General features: G+C 46.0%; 1 protein-coding gene across 1 annotated transcript in view; it reads left to right on the top strand.

Annotated features, from left to right (window-relative positions):
• The first annotated feature begins 11,363 nt into the window (after nucleotides 1-11,363).
• Scaper (S-phase cyclin A associated protein in the ER) overlaps nucleotides 11,364-13,303 on the top strand; it is a 172,201-nt gene continuing 170,261 nt past the window's right edge. The window contains exon 1 of the mRNA XM_090321658.1: nucleotides 11,364-13,290. The gene's annotated coding sequence lies outside the window, so the exon portion shown is untranslated. The remainder of the gene's footprint in view (nucleotides 13,291-13,303) is intronic.

The following is a 13,303-nucleotide window of genomic DNA, read 5'->3' as shown; positions in this document are numbered from 1 at the left end:
GAGCGCCGGGCGCCGGTTTATATAGCCGCGGCCGGAAGGAGGGCGGAGTTCCAGGCAGAGCTGCTGATTGGATGCTCTCAGCCCAGGGGGGTGTGTCCTCGCGGGGCGGGGGGCGGGGCCAGGCGATGGAGTGGTCCGGAGCTGCAAAGGGGCCACAGGGATGCATGGCGGGTCTCTGAGTACCGCACACCCAGCTCCCCGGTCTTCTTCCGCGCGGTACCTTCCGCAAACAAGTCCCTCCTCTCTTCTCAGCCTGGTTTTGGGTCCTGCCAGGAACTCCTTGTCCACTCTGTGCGTCCCTGCTGGCATTGGTGGGAATACTGTATCTTTGCCCAAGGAACCCCTCCAAAGTGTGCCCTTTACTTTCGGTGAATCTTAACTATTTCACCACCACAATCCCAAGACCTGCAGCCACTTTGTATCTGATGCTCAATTTTGTGATTAACGAATGATTTATACAACCTGGCTACAATTCCTTGATTCCCCAGACCAGCCTATTGACTTATATAAAATAGACATAGCAAAAAGATCACAGTAAAAAGCTGGAAGATTATCTAGGCACACCTGTCATCCTAGCTACTCAGGAGGTTGAGATCTGAGGATTGAGGTTCAAAGCCAGCCAGAGCAGGAAAGTCTATGAGACCCTTACCTCCTGGAAACTACCCAGAGAAAACCTGAAGTGGTAGAGTGCTAGCCTTGAGCAAAAGAAACCCATAGACAGTACCCAGGCCCTGAGTTCAAGCCCCAGTACTGGCACATGTGTACACACACACACACAGGCACACACACATACACAAATAGTTGGGGCATGTGGTATACAATAAACATAAGTATTCAGCAAATTCTAACCCTCATCCATGTGGGTTAGAAAAGCCAAGGATGATTATGCTGAAGGATAGCAAGGAAGCAATCAGTATTTTTATAGAACAGTTTGCATAGAACACATGGCTTTTATTATTCATCTACTTACAAGTCTGGTACTTCTCCACCTCACTATTGAGCACAGAAAGCATAGAGAAATGTGTAGGTTGCCTCATGACCCCTTTTGTTTGGAAGTGCTCCACTTAAGGAAGAAAAGGCTTTCTGAGTTGTATTTTTTCCCATATCTTTCTTTCTTTTTTCCGGATTGTGGATTGGTAGCAAAACATCCTGTTCCAAATCAAAAATGGAGTGGACAGCAGTTACACAAATTCCAAAATTGGAATTTTATTGTATTTGAGCAGTGACCACAGAAAGATAAACAGAATGAAGACTAAGGTCCGTCTTAGAAGTTCAGTAATACAAAGTTCAAGGAATAGGAAAGTATTAAAATATCATAGTGGCAATATGGACAATATTTCATTTTTTTTTGCCTGTCCTGGGCTTGAGCTCAGGGCCTGAGCACTGTCCTTGGACTTTCTCAAGGCTAGAGCTCTACCACTTGAGCCTCAGCACCACTTCCGGCTTTTTTCTATGTATGTGGTACCGAGGAATCGAACCCGGGTCTTCATGCATGCTAGGCAAGCACTTTAACCACTAGGCCAAACTCCCGGCCCTATAGACAATATTTCAGAGTTGAATTTATTAAACTGAGAAGAAATGAAAAAAATTTGTCACTGGATCATTTTGATTTTCACTTCAGTTCTTGGTTTTGAGGTAGTCTGAATACAAAACAAGAAAGAACAGAGATTAGGGCCACATTTAATCTAAAGAATTCAGTTTTATATAGTTCATTCCCTAATCAGTGAAAGCTAAACTTGATAATTCTTTTTCTTTCTTTCTTTCTTTTTTTTTTTTTTGCCAGTCCTGAGGCCTGGGCACTGTCCCTGGGCCTCTTTTGCTCAAGGCTAGCACTCTACCACTTGAGCCACAGGGTAACTTCTGGCTTTTTCTGTTTATATGGTACTGAGGAATCAAACCTAGGGCTTCATTCATGCTAGGCAAGCACTCTATCACTAAGACACCTTCCCAGTCCTTGATTATCTTCTGATAGGGCAGTATACAAGGCAGTGTACTAGACTTTTAATCAAGGGCTGCACCGAGAAGATGTGGGGAATCTAGTGGTATTTACAGGAGTTCTGGACTGGGTGCTAGTGGCTCATGCCTGTAATCCTAGCTACATAAGAGGCTGAAATCTGAGGTTTGCACTTGGAAGTTAGCCTTAGCAGGAAGGTTCGTGAGACTCTTATCTCCAATTAACCAGCCAAAAAGCTGGAATTGGTAGAGCCTTGAGCAAAAAAGCTCAGGGTCAGCACTGAGGCCCTGAGTTCAAGCCCCAGGAAAAGAACAAAAACAAAAACAAAAAAGGGGTTTGGGGTTATCAGCATGCATGAGCATCAAAAGACCTGGGTCTTCCACTCTGGAAAGCAGTGTGGAGGTTTCTTAAAGAACTGAAAATTGACCTTCCCTACGACCCCACTATACCACTTCTGGACGTCTACCCTGAACATCATAACCCAAGTTATGATAAGGACACCTGCTCAGCTATGTTTATCTCTGCACTATTCACAATAGCCAGGCAATGGAAACATACCAGATGCCCTACTGCAGAAGAATGGATACAGAAAATGTGATATATATATATATATATATATATATATATATATACAATGGAATTCTACATAGCCAACAGACAAGATAAAATAATGGCATTTGCAGGGAAGTAGATGAATCTAGAGCGAATCATGTTGAGTGAGCCAAGTCAAGACCTAAGGAACAAAAGGCCCATGGAATCCTTAATATGTGGCTATTAGATCCAAACAGTACAAGAGTGAGGACTCAATATTTGCATACTCAATGCTATGGACATGGTATTGGAAATATAAACACAACTACATAGACATAAAAACCTATGACTCTATAGACATAATGTTTTATTACATAAATTAATATGTATCTATGATATACAAACCCTTAGCCTAATTTTGATTATGTTCTAAAAACTAAGTGCCAGCGATTGTATATAGAGATTTCCTTCTTGAACACTCATTTGTTAAACATGTCATTTGAAATATGATGTAAAAATCAATGTTAATAAATTCTTTAATAAAAAAAAAAGACCTGGGTCTTATTTTTCTTTAGTCCTAAACAGATTGCTTTCCTTTCTCCTTTGGGAAAGTTTTTTTTTTTTTTTCTTATCCCTTCATCCTCTCCAATACTGGGTTTTAAACTCTAGGCCTTATTCTCTCACTTGGCTTGTTCATCCAGCACGGAAACTCTACCATCAGATTCACATCTCCACTTCAGGCTTTGGGCTAGTTAATTGGAGTTAAGCCTGGGCTAGCTTCAAATCTTGATCCTCAAATCTCAGCCTCCTGAGTAGCTGGTATGACAAGCATGGATCCACCAGTGCTGAGTTGTATTGCCCGCCTTATCAAACTCAGAAAGAGTCAACCAGATTCGAGTGGCTCACACTTGTAATCCCAGCTATTGAGGAGGCTGAGATGTGAGGCTCAAAATTTTAAAATATGTAAGGTAGGAGGCCACGTCTGTGGCTCACACCTGTAATCCTAGCTACTCAGGAGGCTGAGATCTGAAGATCAAGGTTCAAAACCAGCCTGGGCACAAAAAGACCTAAGACTCTTAGCTCCAATTGACCTCTAGAAAAGGGGAAGTGGGGCTTGGTTCAAAGATAGGGCGGTAGCCTTGAGCTGAAGAGCTCAGAGACAACACCCCGGCTGAATTCAAGCCCCATGACCCACAATAAAATAAAATGAAAAATATAGGGTAGGTAGATTGTAATACACAAAATATTTTTATTCCTAAAGAGTATCCAGAATTAGCAAGCACCCGTGGCTCACACATGTCATCTAATTACTCAGGAGGCTAAGATCTGAAGATCAAGGTTCAAAGGCAGTCCGGGAAGGAAACCCCTTAAGAATCTTAGTTCCAATTAATCAGCAAAAAACTGGAAGTGGAAGGGTGGTTCAAGTAGTAGAGCACTTGAGCCAAAAAAAAAAAAAAAAGAAAAGAAAAAGGCTGAAAAAGAGCTCTAGCCGTGAGTTTGAGCTCTAGTATCAACTCACACACAAAAAGATGTATGTGAGCTCTGCACCAGGGCTCATATCTGTCATCCTAACTACTCAGGAGGCTGAGATTTTTTTTTTTTCTCTTGCCAGTCTTGGGGCTTGAAATCAGGTTCTGGGCACTGTCCCTGGGACTGATTTGCTCAAGGCTAGCACTCTACCACTTGAACCACAGTGCCACTTCTGGCTTTTTCTGTGTCTGGGGCAGCAACTCAGGACCTAGGCTCAAGTCTCTGAGACTTTCGTGGCTATGGCTAGTGCTCTACTACTTGAGTCATAGCTCCATTTCTGGGGGGGAAAAAATCCTTCCCTCCCTCCCCTTCCTTTGCCCCCTTCCTCCCTCCCTTTCTCCCTCCCTCCCTCCCTCCCTTCCTTCTTTCCTTCCTTCCTTCCTTCCTCTCTCCTCACCCCCCATCTGTCTCTCACCTTTGCTTTTCTTTGTGCCAGAGTTTGAACTCAGTCCCCTGCATGCTCCCTTAGCATTTTTGCCCATGAATGATGCTCTACCACTTGAGCCATGCTTCAAGCTTTCTAAAAATCCCTCAGGTTTGTCTTCCCAGGCTGGTTTCAGCCTTTTGAGGAGCTAGGCTTACAGTCTTGAGCCACCAGCCCCCTGATGGAGGAAAGTTCATTTTGTCTGGACCTTAGAGGTTTTGAACAGTTGGAGAGTCTGGGTTCTCTGTCTGGGTGGGAAATATCACCATCTACTGGTCACTGGTAGAAAGTATCACCTCCACTTTATGTTTGGCTCCTGTTGGCTCTCCTCCAACCTGCCTGGCCACTCAACCCCAGATAACTGGATCTATGATAAAATCAGTCAATCCCAAGATTATGTTGCTTTGTTCTCTTGCTTTCAAGTGAGAACCTTAGAGACAACACAATTTGAATGGGGAAAAATGATACTTAATCATAGGATGGTGATAATTGTAGACAGATTTCTAGATGGTGACTTACCAGAATCATTTCAGATGAGGAAAAGAAAACAAAATCAGCCTCTATACCAGTAAGGACAGGCTTCTTGCCTGAAACAAAGGAAGAGGTCCAACCGTGGCGACCAACTAAACAAACGCTGGCATGATTGGATAATAAAGCTGCCCAGCATTCACAAAATTGGTCTTCCCACCAATCTGATCAATGAATTTTCTATTTAGAGCATGCCCTGGGGGAAGCACTCAACTAGAACACTAATATTCTCTCTCTCTCTCTCTCTCTCTCTCTCTCTCTCTCTCTCTCTCTCTCTCTCTCTCTCTCTCTTTTCTTTTGAACCAATACGTGATACTTGATCTTGAACTCAGGGCTGTCCTCCCTGTCCTCCCTTAGTTTTTTTTTTTTCTCTGTGGGTCATGGGACTTGAACTCTGGGCCTGGGCGCTGTCCCTGAGCTCTTCAGCTCAAGGCTACCACCCTACCCCTTGAGCCACAGCCCCACTTCCAGTTTTCTAGTGATTCATTGGAGATAAGAGTCCCACGTTCTTTAGTGCCTGGGCTGGCTTTGAATCTGGATCCTCAGATTTCAGCCTCCTGAGTAGCTAGGATTACTGGTGGGAGTTACCAGAACTCAGCACCAAAACCCATATTCAATTACTTGATTCTGACATTTCCTTAGATTATTTTTTTTGTGCCAGTCCTGGGGCTTGAACTCAGGTCCTGGGAACTGTCCTTGACCTTTTATCCCCGCCCCCCCCTCAGGGTTAGTGCTCTACCACATGAGCCACAGCTCTGCTTCTAACTTTTTGGTGGTTATTATTATTATTTTTTGTCCTGGGGTTTGAACTCGGGGACTGGGCACTGTCCTTGAACTTTTCTTTTTGCTCAAGGCTAGCACTCTACCACTTGAGCCACAGTGCCACTTCTGGCTTTTTCTGTGTATGTAGTACTGAGGAATCGAACCCAGGACCTCATGCATGCTAGGCAAGCATTGTAACACTAGGCCACCCTCCAGGCCTACACATGATTTAATATTGAATCCAATGCCCTGTCATCAGAGGAAAGAGTGTGTCAAAACCCCAGGGATTCTTTGCTTTAGATCTTTGATAGGATTTGCCCAAGGGGCCATACTTAATCTTTCAGACACCTCTGGAATCTTCTGGATTCTTACACTTTTAGGGCAAAGTATCATCCTATTCTCCCACAATCCCTTTTCTGTTCCTTTTAGGAAATGGTCTCTTAGTAAATGGGTCAGTAGAAGGCACCCGTATGTGATACATGTAATGTTCTGTTAGTGTTGAGATGGATAGAAGGAGGCAACTTTGGCTTCAATCATGATCTTTGTGTTTGGTTATTTTGGCTATGAGGACCTGTCATGTATATTGCAGGGTGTTTGGCATTCAACAACTGTTGCTTGCTCTTTACTCTCCAGTAGTGATTTTTACCTATTGCTGTCTACCTCCAGGTGTTTCTTCATGTTATTAAATGTCTCCCAGGGGTTAGGAGTTTGGCCTAGTGGTAGAGTGCTTGCCTAGCATGCACAAAGACCTGGGTTCGATTCCTCGGTACCACATGCATAGAAAAAAGTCGGAAGTGGTGCTGAGGCTCAAGTGGTAGAGTGCTAGCCTTGAGAAAAAAGTCCAAGGACAGTGCTCAGGCCCTGAGCCTAAGCCCAGGACTGGCAAAAAAAAAAAAAAGAAATAAGCTAGGCAATGCAGGAAAATCCATGAGACTCTTATCTCTAATTAACCAGCAAAAAGCCAGGAGTGGAACTGTGGCTCCAGTGGCAGAGTTATATCCTTATATGAAAAAGCTAAGGGATGGAGCTCAGGCTCTGAGTTCAAGCTCTAGTATCAACACACACACACACACACACACACACACACACACACACACACACACAACTACAATCTGTCCAGATTAATGTCTTCTTTCACCCTCCACACTGTGAGAACATGAATTCAAATTCAAACAGTAAGCCTGGTATTGAGTTCCTGCTAGTGTCAGTTACTCTGATAAACACTGAATTCAGGGGCTGGGAGTGTGGTCTCGTGGTAGAGTGCATGAAGCCCTGAGTTCGATTCCTTGGTACCATATACACAGAAAAAGCCAGAAGTGGTGCTGTGACTCAAGTGGTACTCTTGCTAGCCTTGAGCAAAAGAAACTCAGGGATAGTACCCAGAGTTCAAGCCCAAGGACTGCATCAAAACAAAAGAAACAAAACAGAACAAAAAACTCCCCCCCCCAACAAAACAAAACAAAACAAAACAAAATCACTGACTTGCAGACACTAAGTCCTCAACTTCAGGCAGGGACCAGTTATAAGACAACCTGGATACATGCAGCAGGCCAACGGTACAAGTCTGCTTTGGTTATGGCCTTGATTATCTTACTGGACAGTTAGTTCTACAGAAAGACCCTGACTAACAGAGAAAGAAAACTGGGCAGAAGAAGGTGGTTGCCAGGAGAAAAATAGAGCCCAAAGTAGAAACAGAGAAATCTTGGAGTCCACTTGAAACTTTTGCATGTAGGTACTTGCATCTCAGTGCCCTCTCTCCCTCCTTCCTCTCTCTTTCCTCCCACTCCCTCCTTCTCTCCCTCCTTCCCTCCCTTCTTTCTTTCTTTCCTTCCTTCCTTTTTTTTTTTCTACCAGGGCTTGAACTCAGGGCCTGCCATTCCTGCTTGTCTTTTTCTCATGGTTAGTTGGGGATAAGAGTCTCAACAGACGTTCTGCTCAGGTTGCTTTCAGTGATCCTCTGATCTCAGTTTCCTGAGCAGCTAGGATTACAGGCATGAGCCAACAGCACCTAGCTAGAGGTTGCTTTTGATAAAAGCATTGCCATCTTACTCTGGTCTGCAAGTGGCCTGATTGGTAAGTAGCAGGTTCACGGAATACCAGGTCTGATGGAGCTGATGTTATAGCAACACTGAAAAGACAACCTAGGAAGCATCAACTTTCTGATCCTGGACAAGGTCTCAAGTGATCACCTTTTACCCCAAGACAGGGTGTGAATGCTGGCTGGCAAGACCCTTGTCTTCCCAGTATAGCCACAACGATTAAAGTTCCTGTCCTGATTTTTCACTAGTACTTCTTCCTCCACGGCCCGCCTCCCGGAGGCCGCAAGCCCTACTGCGCCTGCGCGCGGGGCGGTGGGCGGGGTGTGTGAGGGACTGGTGTGTGAGTGTGTGGGGGAGGTGTCGGCGGCGTCACGTGACCCAGGCCCCGCCCTCCTCGGGCGGCCACGCCCCCTTTCCCGGCGGGACGCTCGGAGAGCCTCCCCGAACTGCGCAGGCCGACGGTGGGTGAGTGTCCGCGAGGGGCGCGCGTCGGGCAGAGCCGGGCGGGCCCCGGCCGGGCATGCAGGCCGGGACTGGCTGGGTGGTGGGGGTGAAGGGGCCAAGATGGCGGCGGGGGACACCCTTCCCCCGCCTCCCTCGGCCGGGGCCCGGGAGCGGCGCTGGGGGAGGGGAAGCGCGGGGGGTCGCCGCGGAGGCTGAGGGGGGCGGAGGGGGCCGGGCGGCCTCCACGCGTGGCCGCGGCGGGGCGGGGCGGGAGGCCGCCTCACGGAGGTGGGTCGGTCGGTCGGTCGGTCGCGGTGGGTGCGCGAATCAAGGCTTCTGGAATATTGGGGTTGCGCTGGGTGGGCGGGTGAGGGGGCTCCCGGCCTTCCTGTGACAGGTGACCGGGGAAGCCGGGCAGGAGGGACGGAGGGAGGGGCTCTCCCGGTCTCCCCACCCTGGAGGCCCGAGGCGTTCACCTGGAAATGGGGGGGGGCGGCCGGCCTCCGGGGGGTGCCGACCCCCGCCGAGGCCTTCCCCACGCCGAGCCGGTGCTCGGGGCGGCCCCCCCCCGGCTAGCAGCACCTGCTGCCGTCCCCCCACCTCCGCCCCGCCTGGACTGGGAGCCGCTCCCCGTGGCTGGCTGGCTGTGGGTCCTCGCTCCTTTGTGCCCCCCCCTCCACCCCACCCCTTTATTTATTCCCTGTGTGTGTGACATACGTCAGCTTGCCCCGAGGTGGGGTGCAGTTTGTCACAGGCCACACATGGAGATGATGTTTGCATGATCACCACTGAAGGATTGAGATCTTCCATTAGCTCAGTCAGGTTTTTTGTTGTTGTTGTTGTTGTTTGTGTTTGTTTTTGTGCAGTACTGGGGCTTGAACTCAGGGCTCACTACTTGGCTTTTTTTTTTTTTTTTTGCACAGGGCTGGTGCTCTACCACTTCTGGCTCCACGTCTGTTTTTATTATGATTATTAATTGGAGATAAGAATCTGCCGCGTGGAGTGGGATCCTCAGATTTCAGCCTGCTGGGGTACAGCCAGGTTTACAAGTGGGAGCCACTAGCACCTGCCTCCAGAATCAGTGTTTTTTTTTTTTTTTGTGTGTGTGTGTTTGTGTGGCAGTGCCAGTCCTGGGTATTGAACTGAGGACCTGGGCACTGTCCCTGAGCTTTTGTTTTGTTTTTTTTTGCTCAAGGCTAGTGCTCTACCACTTGAGCCACAGCTCTACGTTTTTAATGATTAATTGGATGTGTGAGTTTCATTAACTTTTCTGCCTTCTCCTGAGATCTCTCAGTTTACCAAGTAGATAGGATTACAGGCAGGAATCACAGGCATCTGGCCAGAATCAGGGGCTGAACTTGGGACTGGCACTGTCAGTGAGTTTCTCTGACTCAAGGCTAACCCTCTACCAGTTGAGTACAGCTCTACTTCCGGCTTTTTCTGTGATTAATTGGAGATCAAAGTCTTACAGACTTTTCTGCCAGGCCTGGCTTGGAACTGTGATCTTCAGATCTCAGCCTCCTGAGAAGCTAGGTGCTTAGCTCAGAATCAGTTTTTGTTTTTTTTTTTTTTTTTTTTTTTTTGCTATCCCTGGGGTTTGAACTCAGGGCCTGAGCATTGTCCCTGAACTTCTTTTGTTCAAGGCTAGCACTCTACCTCTTGAGCCACAGTGCCATGTCTTGGCTTTTTATGTTTATGTAGTACTGAGGAATAGAACTCCAAGTTTCATGCACGCTAGGCAATCACTCAACCACTAGGTCATGCTCCTGGCCCCAGGGCTTGAACTGGCCTGGGCACTGTCCCTGAGCTTTTCAGCTCAAGGCTATCACTCTACCACTTGCGCCACAGTGCTACTTCTGATTTTCTGGTGGTTAATTGGAGATAAGACTGTCAACAGACTTTAGTGCCTAGGTGTCTTTGAACCACAGTCCTCAGATCTCAGCCTCCTAAGTAGTTAGGATTATAGGTATGACCTACCAGCGCCTGAGTCAGAATCAGTTTGTATGTGTGTGTGTGTGTGTGCACGTGTGTGCACGTGTGCACATGCGAGTACCAGTCCTGGGGCTTGAGCTCAGCCTGAGCACTGTCCTTAGGCTTTCTCAAGGCTAGAGTTCTACCACTTGAGCCACAGCACCATTTCCGAGGAATTGAACCCAGGTCTTTGTGCATGCTAGGCAAGCACTCTTCCCGGTCCCAGAATCAGTTTTTAATGTGACTTGAAAACTACCCTTGTAGGAGAAAGTGTGATGTGACTTGATGGCTTTGAAGGCCGGAGGATCTTACAGTATCATTTGTATCACTTGTTTGTCCTAAGCCTTTTTGCTTCCTCATTGGTAAAATAGGGATAATATGCACAGCAAACTTTTTCCTAGTAATAAGTGAGATGTCTGCACAGCACGTAGAACAAATTGTTGCCCATAAAAAGCCCTTGACCAACACTTGATCCCTTTTTTCTTCACTCTCTTTAGCTGTAGTGTATGGTTGTGCTTTTTGTGTGTGTGCGTGTGTATGTGTGTGCATATTTGTGCCTGTGTGGATTTGCTTGCATGTATATGTATGCATGCCTATACTGGGACTTAAACTCAGAGCCTCAATCCTCACTTGGCTTTTTTGCTCAAGTAACACTTGAGCCACATCTCTATTTCTGGCTTTTGGTGATTACTTGGAGATCTGAGTCCTGTGGACTTTTCTGCTTGGGCTGGCCTTCGAACTGTCATCCTCAATTCTCTGCTGCCTGAGTAACTAAGATTGCAGGCTCCAACCACCTACCCTCTTTTTATTCTTGTCAGTAAGTGATTGGCTCTTCAGAAATCTTTTTTTTTTTTTTTTTGTAGGTTGTGGAGCTAGAACTCTGGTTCTGGGCATTGTCCCTGAGTTCAAGGAGTACCACTCTACCCCTTGAGCCACAGTGCCCTTCTGGTTTTTTTTTTCCAGTCATGGGGCTTGACCTCAGGGCCTGGGCACTGCCCTTGGACCCTATTTTGCTCAAGGCTAGCGCTTTGCCACTTGAGCCACAGTGCCACTTCTGTCTTTTTTTGTGCATGTGGTATCAAGAAATCGAACCCAGCTTCGTGCATGTTAGGCAAGCACTCTACCACTAAGCTATATTCCTGGCCAGCTTTTTCCGATTTCTAGTGGTTAATTGGAGTTAAGAGTCTCAGGGACTGAATTGTGATCCTCAGATCTCAGCTTCCTGAGTAGCTAGGATTACAAGGGTGAGCCATGAGAACCCAGCTTGACTTTTTTTTTTTCTTTTTTAAAATTATGATGGGATCCTCTGAACTTTTTGCTCACGTTGTCTTCAAACTTCCATCCTCTTGATCAGCCTTCTGAGTTGCTAGGGTTACAAGTGTGAGCTATTATAGCTATTTCTTTAAGACAAGGATCTTGTTATATAGCCCAGGTAACCTTGAACTTGCACTCCTGCCTCAGCTTCATGACTAATTTCAGTTTAGGGTTAGAGATAATCTGTAAAGTGCCACGTTGAATAATAAGGCCCAAGACTTGGTGAAAAAAAGATTTGGAGTAAATCACTAATTGGTAGAATTGCAGGATTGGAGGCGAGGCTCAGTTGATAGAGCAGTAGCAATGAATGAAAGCATCTGGTACCTAGCTGCAGTTCCAGTCTTGGATTAAAAAAAAAAAAGGATAATGACTTAGTTGTAAATCATTCTTTCACCCTGGGGAATAAAAGGCTCAGTAGCTGCAAATTATTATTATTATTATTATTATTATTATTATTATTATTATTGCCAGACCTGGAACTTGAACTCAGGGCCTGAGAACTGTCCTTGGGCTTTCTCAAGACTAGAGCTCTATTACTTGAGCCACAGCACTACTTCTGGCTTTTTCTATGTATGTGGTACTGAGGAAATAGAACCTGGGTCTTCATGCATACTAGGTGAGCACTCTACCACTAGACCAACCTCCTGGCCCTGAGTTGCCAAATTTAAATTAAAAACTGGGTATAATCTGTAATTTGAAAGTATATTTTATGTTGGGCATGGATCTGAACTCTTGTAATTGCTGATCTCCAGGGATTGAGGCAGTAGTGTTGAAGAGTTTGAGGTGAACCTGGCATACATATGGATAATATGTCTCAAAAAACAAAAACCCTTGAACCTCTGAAAAAAGAAAAAGGGGCTGGGAGAAAGACCTAATGGTAGAGTGCTTGTCTAGCATGCATGAAGCCCTAGGTTCAATTACTTGGTACCACATACACAGAAAAAGACAAGTGGTGCTGTGGCTCAAGTGGTAGAATGCTAGTCTTGAGAAAGGCTCAGGACAGTGCCCAGGCCCTGAGTTCAAGCCCAGGACCGGTAAAAAAAAAAAAAAAGAAAGGAAAATAATCTTACAGACCTTTCTGTCTGGGCTGGCTTCAAAGCATGATTCTTAGATCCTTAGCCTCCTAAGTAGCTAGGATTACAGACATAAGCCACTGACTCTTGGCTCTTTATTGTTATTATTGTTGTATATCATGGACTTTGCTGCCTGGGCTGGCTTTAAATAGCCATCCTCAGGTCTCAGCCTCCTGAGTAGCTAGGATTACAGGCGTGAGCCCCATTTATACAGAACTTAAAATGAGTGAATTAATTTCATTTAAAACTTTTGAGAATTGAGGCAAGATATGGAATGTCTTCTGCTCTATAAAAAGGAGCTTGTTGCCAGGTGCAGTGGCTCATGCCTATAATCCTAGTTACTCAGGGGGCTGAGATCTGAGGATCTCTCGGTTCAAAGCCAGTCTGGCAGCCTGGGCACAAAAGTCCATGAGATTCTTATCTCCAATTAACCATCAGAAAAGTGGAAGTGGCGTGGTGGCTCAAGGGGTAGGGCGGTAGCCTTGAGCTGAAAAGCTCAGGGACAGTGCCCAGGCCCAGAGTTCCAAGTCCCATGACAAAAAAAAAAAAAAAAAAAAGCTTGGTGCTTTAGGGTTGGGGTCTCCTATGTAATCAATAGTTTCTCATATTTTCATTTTTGGTGGGTGTTAAAGGTACTGTTCAGTGTGGAGTATTTCAAACTGCTGTATGATTTTCTAACCTACAATAGAAACGTGTGAGTTTGATTTTCTTGCATTTAATGTAAGTAGAGAGA

Source organism: Megascapheus bottae, chromosome 30 (genome assembly GCF_031878675.1).
Source record: "Megascapheus bottae isolate mThoBot1 chromosome 30, mThoBot2.hap1, whole genome shotgun sequence".
Classification (NCBI taxonomy): domain Eukaryota; kingdom Metazoa; phylum Chordata; class Mammalia; order Rodentia; family Geomyidae; genus Megascapheus; species Megascapheus bottae.
The sequence above is the reverse complement of the archived record's forward strand: the minus strand, read 5'-3'. Positions and strand labels throughout refer to the sequence as shown.